The sequence below is a fragment of the Solenopsis invicta genome, chromosome 11 (assembly GCF_016802725.1).
Source record: "Solenopsis invicta isolate M01_SB chromosome 11, UNIL_Sinv_3.0, whole genome shotgun sequence".
NCBI lineage: Eukaryota > Metazoa > Arthropoda > Insecta > Hymenoptera > Formicidae > Solenopsis > Solenopsis invicta.
In genome coordinates this window covers 3,724,553-3,736,961 of record NC_052674.1, presented here as the reverse complement: position 1 = coordinate 3,736,961, position 12,409 = coordinate 3,724,553, and the positions used below count along the sequence as shown (strand labels likewise).

Genomic DNA, 12,409 nt, shown 5'->3' with positions numbered 1-12,409 from the left:
TAGAAATAAATTGTAATAACATTGTTATATCGTTTATTTAAGTTAGACGAAATTGGAACGCGTGTAATAATACAAAGTCGAATTAATTTGTTTAATGTTATCTTTTAAATTTCTCAAAAATTTGAGCATATTGACATTTTTACTTTTAATGCCAGAAATAAATTTTTAATTTCATATTCTGTACTAAAAATTAACCGTAATTTTAATAGCCAGCACATAGACTCTTGTAGTATCAAATCTGGTTAAATTGTCGTCAACTTTAGGTGTCTAGATTTTCTCATGAAAAGGCAACTGCGTTATATATGTACGCGCGGTTTATTGCAGCGCACTCACAAATGCATATGCACGCGTGGCACACGGATTTACTAACATATGAGTTTATTTCAAGTTTTTACTGAGGAGTGCGTAGATTGCCGCAGAATGTAGCGGCAATCTACTGATGACAACAAGATATTTCAAATCTAATTTCAACGGTTATAATAGTAGCACAACCGTAAGAAAATAAACAAGAAGCAGTTTGATAAGCTGATTTTTATTTTCTAATATTATTCTGATTTTTATATTATTATCGTTCTTTGAATGTAATTTGATGAATTATATAGCGTATATAACTTTTATTCAACACGCTCTGAAGGCTATAAAACTCATGAGAATGCTGTTTTTTCGCAAGTGCTTGGTATGTTTTCATGGCTGGCCATAATAACGAGCTAGACTACTGTTACGAAAATTGCGCTTTAGTTCTCGTAAAATAAATTTTAATGAGTCATGCACATTAATTTGTCATTAATTCATGTATTTCTAATATAACGAGATGTAATCGGCTTTAAAATGGTTAAGATACGTTTTATATGTGATAATGTTTTGTTTAATCTCGTGTACATAAATTATTTATTCTTACATAAATCTGATAATAAAAACGATCATAATAATTCACTTTTTACGAATTACTGGCGCACTTAACATGCTTAAACTTTTAATTACTGTTACGTATTGACGCAACATTTTATAACGATCATATTTTATAATGCGTCACGTAATTGCATTTTAAAGAGCTTGAATTGTGTACGTGTGTAATTTTTAAAGAAAATTTTCATATTTTAACATCACGTTTTACTAAAAGCGTAATTATTCATTAATATTAAATATATAATTGGGTACGTTGTTATTGTATTTATAATAAATAATATATTTTTACAAATACGTTATTGTTATTAAACTACCGTAATGTGTATATAGCGAGCGAATCATTCGTCTTCGTGAATTAATGAATAATGATAAGGTAAAATATGAAATTAATTTATCTTGCAAGCCGTTCCCTAAAGTGCTGACTACGTTAACGAAATAGGTCAGAATTACAGGAATGCACGAAACTTTAAATTAATAAATCAACATTTATTTAATTATTAATTAATACAATTTTCTGGCAAAACTATCGTAATTATCAAGATGTAAATACGTTTCAAGGCAAAATTCAAGACAACACTATGATGATGTTTCACTTTTAAAGTTTATCTTCTGCCTCTTTATCTTCTGTTTAGTAAGTCACGTTTCTTTGTCATTGCACTTTAATATTTTATTATTATTAAATTTTTTTTATTGTATTTTTTACCTTTATTTGCATAAATTATTTACGCGACATAAGTTTAATTTATTAATACGCAGTTCTTCTTTAGACAATTAACTTTGAAGAATTATATATTAGGTAATATTTCTTTTATGCTATTAAAAAATAAAACTTACCGTAGATAACTCAATTCTTCTATAATTTCAATCTTATAGGATTTCAAATTTACAATAATGAAGTATCTTAAATTGAAGCGAATGTGACCAATGAATCGATTTGTGCAATTCAATAGAGATAATGCAGCCAAGTTTTGTACCGCCATTCAATGCAGTTATTCACTGCAGTTTTATTTATTCACTTCGGTCTAATATAAGTCAAACTGATAATAATTTACTTAGAAAGTTTCAAGAGCGACGGATCGAAAGGTATCACCGCACTGTATATTCAAAGGTCCCGTGTCACCTATTCGATTTTACGTCAATTGCCGCGTGCCACGGTGACAGAAGAGAATGGGGAATATTTCGAGGGAAATATTACAATGGTGGGTGATAGTCGGAGATGAGAAAGTTTCAATCGCACTTGCGTAACAATTCCGTTATTCCCGCGGGTAATTTTAACAGTTCATAAATTGGCCAACAAATCGTTGTTAGCCCACGCATCGATAATGCAAATTTTGCAAAGCCCGAGTATAATAAACTACTTCATTTTTTATCATATTAATTTTACGGCAGATCTGTAAACTCGCAAAATATATTGCATAATTATACGCTGACCTCGGATCTGTTAACGCTGTTAATATTTGGATTAATTAAGATACTTTGTCTTTTGTATCGCTTATATTACAATACATCTAATATTTTCTTAAACAAAGGCGGCTTAAACAATGCAACTACGGCCCCGTTACATTCCGTGAACTAACCCGGTTACTCGCCCACGTAATTTCGTTAATTATACAGCGATCATTCGGTACACGGCGTTAATTACAAATCTCCCGGTGTGTACACATTCTCGCCTATCTGATCTACATTTACTTAACCCTCGACGCTGCATGTACAAACAGACACGAGCGTATCAGATGTCGAGATAATGAATCGATAATCCGTTCGAAGTTTATGAGTATCGCTACAGTGGAGTTTCGACAGAAGTACGAGAGATTTGCGAAAGCCGCTTACCTCCAGCTTTTCTGAACTTTGTCATTTATCGAATCGCCGCCAGGTTGGTAAAAGGGAGATAAATAAAACGGGAAAATAGATATACGGCGCGCAGCGGCGGCGGTGACGGCGAGAAAAAATGTACAGGTTGCGCGCTGCAGGGACGAGGGGATGGACGGAGCGACGTTGAAAAATCTATTTATATATGTCCGATACTACCCGGCCCGAAGTATACCCGGTGTGCCACAGTGTGTCAGCGTCAGATGTGACGACATCACACAGGCGAGATGGAACGCGTGTCTGACCAGCGCGACATCGAGTTTTTCTCACGAGATCGGGATTTCACCGGATACATGTACGACGCTTCTTATTCGTTGCACCGTAAATCCGGAAAAGTTTCCCGGCACAGATATGTCTGAGAAAACTTTGCGATTCCCTTCTCGTAGCTCGTTAGTAACAGCAGCGTTTCCTTAGTCTCTTTGATAATTATTGAGGCGAATTAAATGGAAATATTAAGAAAGAGATGATAAAGTAAAGTGAAATGGAAGAAGGAAGAGGAAATAATTAATATAAAAGATATAACGAAGCTCTCGAATGTATCGTTCTTTAGTAATAATTTTCTATCTGTCTAAACTTCTATTAATAGAAGTTTAAACAAACATCCATTTCCGCTAATTACTTGTTCAATTATTGTTCTCGATGAAACAATTATTATTTGATAGGGCTGAGGATCCCATGCGACTTCCCATGAAAGTATAATCGACAATGAAACAATACAGCAATCGCACGCGCATAAGGATTATCCGTTATGATCCACTTGTCCACGCGATCCACTTGTCGCAGCTTAAAGCTCACCTCGATTGTTCGATTCGATCTACTTTAGTCTACTATTAGCCTTAAATAGCAGCAGAGGATTTCACCTGATCCAATTGTACTATCCGACTTACTTAGTAATAAAATACTCATTACACGGCGAATCCCTTTTCCAAGATGTTGTAGAACGCTATTAACTAGATATTTATACGCCCCGTCCCGATCGAGACGCTCTCTCGCATCGATCGGCTGAATCTTTCGCCTCGAACTGCTTTAATTAATTCCACCGGGGTTGCTTTAGCTACCGGCTGTATTCGCATTCGATCGCAACAACAACGGCCGAAATTTATCGCGCCATGCATTACAACGCGCATCGTCCCCTTCGTTTCTTCACGCGAGGATCTCCCTCGCGAAACTAACTTCATTTATCCCACCATGCCACACCGACGCCCCGACACTAACGTCGTCCCTATCGCTAATCTCGAATAATGACATTCCGATAGACGCCCATAAATTCCGTCTAATTCATCCTAATTTGAAGGGAAGAATGTTAACATCCGTTCTCTCGACTGCTATACGTTATTGTTGCATTCCACCGGAAGCGACGACACATTCCTAACAATAATAACAACGACAATTATATTGTTCGTTTAACTTAACTAGATACGTCGAGACTTCGTTAGAAGTTATTCCATTTGCACGCCTGCACCGTTCCAACCTTTCTGCTTTTCTAATCTTCTCGTTTCTTCAGTTATCTCACGTGTCGTTTTATTACCTCATGCCTGTTCGTCCTCTTTCCTCTATTTCTCCCTTTTTCTCGCGGGATTTACCTTCTCGATTAAAGTATAATAGAATCCAACGTATCGTTAATTTCTAATTCAAGCAAGATAAATAAAACATGTTTCCGTAATAGTCATGCAATTTAATGGGCGTATATACGATAAGTATAGAAATTTAGAGTACTCTAGAAAGTTTTCTACTTTTTGCGTTTTTACACAGACAGAAAAAATATAGGAGGTAACACTTCCACTTGAATCGATTAAAATGCAACGCGACCGAGAATGTTTCTCTTTTGCGAGAATCGTAAAAAAGTAAAAATATACTGTGACCAATCACACAATTGTTTGAAAAATGTGTTGCAATATTTGCATCAGTAATCCTAATCAATCGTTAAATTATAATTAACAAATTACAGTTAAATAGATTAATTGTAACACAATGAATAATATTTTTATAAGAAATCTAAAAATATCGAACATTGGAAATTTTATCAATTAATTGTTCAGAAAAAGAAAAAGAATATGACATTGAGTGTTTTTCTTGTTTTTTTTTAACTCTTGAATAACCGTAGTAACATAATTCTCTTCGTGTTTATCTAAAACCTAAAAGCATAAAAATAGCAAATAGCAAACTGAATATTTTTAGATATATGTAAAAGAAAGACAAGCGTTCTTTCGCATTTTTCCTGGCCTGTATACATTTACACGACACTGCAGCTAAATTACCTCGTTACTGTAACGATATAGTTGTTTTCTGTTGAGCCACCTGCAAGACCCCGTTTGTTCGCGGCGAAAAGAGGAGAAAGACTAAAGGAAATGGTACTTCTAACCGAGATTAAATACTCACCTCCCGGAAAAAATGAGGGAAACGAGATAGGAAAATTGTGCTACGGCTGCGTCGTGAACGAGCAGTTTAACGAGGACATCTCACAGCGACACGTAGAAGAGCTAAACAGCGTATATCACGAATGTTAAGGACGCGAAGAAAATGGCGAGAGAACGAATGAGATATAGGTACAGTGAACTGCGACCATTTAAGAATTTCGTGAATTAAAAAAAAAAAATAACGACGCCTTAAATTATTCTCCGTTCTTTTAATTTTATTCCCGGCTTAATCTTCGTGCAATTAAATCTGATGCGATTTGCATTTAAATAACTTAATTTAGATGATTTAAATAATACATTTATTCAAAGAGTGTCCGATTTTAATAACAATTGTAACTATTAAAATACGAAACAGCTTGATTCGTATTTTCCTTCTTGCCATTTTTCAGTCCATTTTAATATACATGATGTTATTTTAAAATAATTATTCCTTCTATTTTGAATTTATTTTAAAATCGCTGATCTACATTTATATAGAAATGTTGATGACAACGCTAACGGTCTAAGCCAGCAAATATGATACACGAAAATGAACTCTGATCGAAACTTGCTACGCTGGCCATTTCATGCGAATGGAGCTCTCCCTCCACTGTAAATCGCGGGATTTCACACATGAACGTGGCTGCATTTGCGTTTCGTTCTGACGTGTGACAATGAATGACCGTTCTTGCGTAAACGCGAACGCGGCGCGTCGGAAAATGAGGATCGATATGCTCCAAAGAATCGATATTTCGATTAAGCAGCGTTGGTGTCGTCGAGTTTAATATATTTAGTCACGCAAAATTGATATGCTTCTCTCTCTCTCTCTCTCTCTCTCTCTCTCTCTCTCTCTCTCTCTCTTCGTGGGCAGTACTTCTAAATTTGTGCGAGTAGTTCATTAACATAACACGGCAAAAATAAAGGACCATCATGACGTTGCAGCAGCGCGAGCACAATAAATGAAATAAAAAAAATAAAAATAAAAAATGAAATATCTAGTTTTATTCTATTTTCTTCTGTAGATATTCATATCGCTTATGCTAAAAATGGAATGAAGGAAAATTATGTACCACGTGTGTACATTATATATGGATCATCTTTCATCGATATAAATAGCGCACTTATGCGAAAGATCTCAAAAGTATCTCTACATTCTTCGTTTGTAAATCCTTTTTACACGATTCAAGTTGTTTCTTCTTTAATGAAAATATTGAGGCATCACTTTCTCTCGCTATATCAACTTTAAAGGTTAAAAATACTTTAATAGACACTTTCTAACGGTAATAGTAATCAATAGCGTTTGTGAAAATATTATTATTATTTTTTTAATAATGGATTGAGAGAGACACTGTGAACCTACGACACATGGACCTGTGAGAAAATTAATATTACGTATTTTAATTCTTCGATTAAAGTGCCAAGCAAGAAAAATGAGTCATAAACGGAAGCTTTGCAGGAAAAGCAAATAAAGACTCTCACCTTTAACATTAAAGGCATAATCCGTTGAAAATTTTACCTAACGTGAAGGTTACTTAATTTAATACAGAGGTGACATTTGTATTTTATAGAAAGTTAACACACACGTCTTATAATAAGACGGAAACACGGAATTATTTTAAAAAGAGGTGCCCCGTTATCTTTTTTTTCTTCAATGTCTCTTATCTTTAACGTTATGTCTTATCTTTAATATTTTATGCTGCATAATTAAATCATATTTCAATTTATCGCGAATAATCTGATTAAGTTTTAAAGTTTGAAGTAAATTCTAACGAATAATATTCGCAATCGCATCAAAATTCGCAACATGTTCCAACGATTATTCTTCATTTCGCAAGTACGAAAGCCCGTGTTCGTCGCCGAGATTCACCTTCATGATATCACGTAGACCTCCGCAGAATATACGTTCGTCCGATGCAAATAAATTGAGTATAGAGATCTTCGCAACTGAGAAGAGATTATGGTAATGCGAGATTACTCCGTATTTAAGAGGAAGCCGCTTGCTACCGAGTCAGCAGTTCGCTATTAACGTCAGACTTCCGCGCGACTCTCGCGTCTGCGTGAATGCTAATTAGAATAATAATGCCAGCTTGACAGAGAGCTAACGAAACACCGAAGTTAATTGAAATATTCCATCGCGGTGATAAACGGGCGGAACTAAGTCCGCGAAGTAATTATATGACGCCGGCGACACGCAGAATTACAGTGTTACAAAATTAATTCTTTTATTTTTCAACAGCGATTCGTGTATCAACGATAATTTTAATGGTGCCTTCTTAACAGAAATAAACGAGATGATGTCTACTTTGCGAAATATTTAGCAAGGCATTTTAAAGATTCATCGCAAGTCGATAATCGATATTTCCAATATGTCAATTGCATATTTATTGCTAAACATTTTTATCTTGACAGTAAATAAATAAAAATTTGCTAATGACTGTTTCTTCGTGGTTATCTGCGTCAAATGAGACGTGAGATGTTTTCGATGAACTTTCATAACACTTGCAATTAAAGAAAAATAATCTCGATTTACGGGAATTGTCCCCGCACTTTAATCTCTCTCCTGTCATTAACCTGATTAATTTATTGTGGTCATTAAAGTACGATTACTTGTTCTTCTCACGCAACTAAATTGCGATCGTTATGGGAAAACAATGTAATAAAAAGATATTGATTTTGGAGTTAAAACAAACTTCTTTCTTTTTGTGTCACTTTAATAATACACTGGCGAAATGAATTGTCAATTTCATGATAAATTCAGTGAAACGTGAAACCAACAATAAATGGGATTTCGTTCGTACAATCGAAATAACAACACACGATACGATACATAAATGAAATTGACATTTTTCACGTAAAATATTGTAAAGAATTTGACAATTTTTATGACCCAGAAAAAAATACCCGCCGTAATAATTTTTTGTTAGTCAACTAATTGCGATTATTACATCATTAAGGCCTAATAGAAGTTCCTGTCGCCCGAGATACCGAAGGCGCCAGTAGGAGCCAATTTGCACGGTGAATTTAATTGAAAAATGTGGCCGGGCACGGCAACGGGTCGAGATTACACGGCGAAAAACGTGCGGAAAAATGCACGGGCATTCATTGCAATTAGGCACGATCGAGCGATTTACTTCTGACGTTAAGTTGATGGGATGAATGACGGGGCAAGCTAGCTTAAAGCCTGACGAATGACAGCGACGGCTTCGCCAATTCCACCCATAACTATGATGACGTATTTTTGCACATATATATTTGTTTTGTCGATTTTCGTACAAATATCTTGCATATTTTATATTAATCCAGTTTCATCCGTAAATATAGATAATTCAATATTTATCGCGAAAAATTATAAAGTGAAGTATACTTATTACACGATTCTGCTGAAGTATCTAAAAATTTAGCAAGATATAGAGCTGAAAATAATTTTAATTGGACCATATTAAAATAATTATAAAGACACTCAAGCAGGATGAGCAATGCTGCAAACAAATTTAGAACGTTTCAGAAACCAGAAATTTATTTTCAGATCTAGCTAAAGTTTTAGATGCTTCAGCAATATCTTCGGCAAAACCGTTCTTTCCATGGACGTTTATAGAAAAGTTAAATATGTGCTGACAAAATATATATGAACAGCAATTTTTATCATCAAAATCCTACAAAGTCAGGTAAAAATAATACATCGGTTGGGAATTCTAAAAATATCATTAGTTTGCGCTGCATTGAATTATATTTCACAGTCTTAATTTATTCTTCCGCATTTTGTCGGAATTCTTTGATGCAATCGCGATACTAAGCGTCGAGAGATCGCCCTTGAGTCTTTCAAAATTCCGAAGAATCCCTCACGAAATTGAAGGACCGAGTATTTCCGTCCGATAGTAAGGGAATAAACGGCAAAACTATGGCAGCGGGACTTAACGGGAATGTAAATAATCTGAAGAATTCGCGCGTAGATGGAAACGGCTGTCAGAAGAATTTAATATCGGTACACATCGCCAAACAATATGCAAGTCGCTGACAATATTTGGCATCTCATCCCGTGTAATTAGTCGCGCCTTGATTTAATCCCTACGTCGCGTCGACGGCTTGGAGGATTAAAGCGATCGATCAACGACGATGTGGTACACTGTTGACGATCGGTATCGCTTAACCTTAGGTGAAGGATGTCAATATTTTACTTCGCACGTGAAAGCGCGACCTCCGCTCCTCTTCTCAAAAAGAAGATTACAAATATAAAACGTAAATGAAAATTGACATAAAGTATATCTGTTTTGCGCGAAAAGTACGAGTTTACTGAAATACAGTTCTGAAAATAATGTATTAGATCATTTTTTTTAAATTATATTGAATATTTAAGCTGGTTGCTAAAATGTCAAAACTTTTGCAGCGATATCATCACGAGTACTTAATTATTTTCATTATTCAACATAAAATTATTTTCAGATCTGTCTGACTAAACTTTTAGATATTGCAGTAAAATTGTTCTTTTCATGTAAAATTCTCAAAAGTCCTCTTATAAAATCAAGCATATAAAAACTCTTTAATTCTTTACATGCTCGTGTATTTAATTCTATAATTAATCCTTAGCGGCGTGAGTTAATCCGCTTAAATAGGGATCTCGTTCTAAAGCACGGGGATCGAAAATACACTGGAAAATGAGTCTAAGTAATTTTACGCAGAGAAAGGGTATACGAACGAGACGGAAGAAAGGCGGTAAAGTGCGCGGAAGGACGGAAAATGGTGTTAGATTTAGTTTTATAAATCTTCCCACTATTTTAATCCCATACATAAGCTGTGTTTAATTGTAACCAGAGTTTTCCTAAAAAATAAAGGATTTTAGTGTTATTCATGTATCACGTAATCTGTTACATATATGGCGAATACATAACGAAGACGCCACATTGCTTCGATTTTTTTAACACAAAACTATTTTATTTCTATTTTATTTTCTACGGTTTAAAAGCGTTTAGACGTTTTGAAAATTGTGTACGTAAAATAAAATTGAGAATTCTTATAAATGAAGTATCTTTAATATATTTTTTAATACCATTAATTTTTCAAATTACTTGAAAATTCTTTTTTAACAAAGCTTCAGCTAGTATTAGGTATCACTTGTTGCAAGTTGTTTTCCGGTATTAATTAATTTTGTACGTCATCTGAAGTTAAAATGTTTCCCTAACGTTATTAGTGATTTATGTTCCGGGAAAATATATCTAACTACGTTCCAAAAGTTGTATGACAAGAATTAACCTCGTTTTTCTTTGAAATTAATGATAGCGGCACGAGATATAATATCTGAGTAAATAATCTAAAAGTTCTTTCATAACGGATATTGAAGTTTGTTATTATTAATGTTAAACAGATAATAGAGTTGTGAAACAATACTCGATTTTAAAATAAATACATGAAAATACTAATATGAAAAGATTCAATTCTCTTTATAAGAAAAAACATCTAATATTAGCGATATTTTGTTCAACAAAACTGTTAATTGATTTTTTTAAATCAATGTCTGCAACTGATCTCTTATATGTGTAAGATGTATAACAAATACGATAAATGGAACTATTTTTATACTTTATTGTTTATATTAATTGCAAATATACTTAAATAATGTTTTACCCGAGTTTCATAGAAGTTATTAGAGAACATGACCAATTTAAAATATACTGAGATTGAAAACATAACTTTCCATATATATAGTGATGATCCATAATAAAATTTTAATAACATAAAAGCACCTCTCTATATTTTTTAAAAGCATTAAAAAATAACTTTGTTTTTTCCAATGATGTGTGTGAATTTAATTTAGCATATTGAAATCCAATAATTTTAAATATTCTCTCTCTCTCTCTCTCTTTCTCTTTCTCTCTCTCTCAATTAAACTTTTCCTACAGAGAATTCCATTCACAACTTAAGCTTATCCCGATCGCATAACACGAATAGTCAGAGGATCTTCGATTAAGAGAAACCATCACATCGATTCTCGGATCCGGCGTAATCCCACGCCTATCGCTACTTATCTGACCCAGTTTTCGTACATTTTCTATATAAAAAGAACGTAGAAAAATTTTCCGGTTTAATCAGACTTCCGTCACGTGCAGCCGCAAGTATCGTCGCCATCGTAACGACACCCTCAATCTCGCGCCCCACAATTCTTCTCTAAAAAAATAACAATAGACTTAATCCGAGTAAAACTTGGGGCAAGTATGTCCCAATTTCAGAAAGGTCTCTCTCGATCCCTTTGAGTACTTCGTGACAAGAATGACAATGAATCTTGTTATTAAGCACTCAATGTCCCATCCATCAGATACCACGAAAAAAAGGGAAAAATCGTGTTGGAAGAAACGGTGCTTGAATAATCTTTAGATATTATTCTACTTTTTTGATGTAATTGAATGAAACGACTGAAAATTATGTAAGAACGTAATGGCATATTTTTCCAGTTTCTTGTTCATAATTAAAAGTTATATCTGATTACACAAGACATTTTCTTAAATTCTCCAATTTGTCATAATTTTTTTAATTTAGAAACAGGAAACTTACATTACAAACCAAATGTTTAAATTCTCCTGCTTTAACTATATCATTTACTTTATTCTTATCAGCTTTCTGTCTAAATATTAATATTACGGAGGAAAAGATGTTTGATTTCACTTTCATTAAAAGACTTTTACAAAGTTAAACGGGATAATAAGCTGCCTTTTGTGAGATAACTTGGTGTACTTCAACTTGGACGTGGCCACGATGATCGTAGCCATGAGAGAGGCCCGTGTCTAGCCGGCTTTAACTATTTCCTACCGGCCGCGAACAAGCGCGGCATGACCCAGTCTGCGGTTTTTTTTTTAAATAAAAAAAGAAAAGTGTGAAGAGAGAAAAATAGAGTGAAAACGACGCCGCTTTGCATTCTCGGGCATTCCACGATAAAAGAGGTAAACGTGCGTGCCCTTGAGCTTAGCGCTGGAAACGCATCTGAAGTACACCTTTTGAGTATTCACCTCGCGCAAAAATGTTTTCTTTCATTTTAGAAACAAATTGAAAAGTAAGAAAAGTTTATTTAAAAAATTTGTTGAATAAACATTTTTGAAGTATCATTCAAAAAGTAATTCTTGTTTCATACATATATAAATATATAAAACAATATAAAATAAAAATTATTTTATATATATAATAAATATATGAAAAGTCTATCTGAACTTTTTCACAAGGTTTATAAATTCTGATTGTAAGAATTAAAAATT

At 34.0% G+C, this 12,409-nt stretch overlaps 1 protein-coding gene across 1 annotated transcript in view; it reads right to left on the bottom strand.

Moving 5' to 3' along the window:
* LOC105194654 overlaps window positions 1-12,409 on the bottom strand; it is a 132,770-nt gene that overhangs the window by 106,684 nt on the left and 13,677 nt on the right. The window lies entirely within an intron of this gene.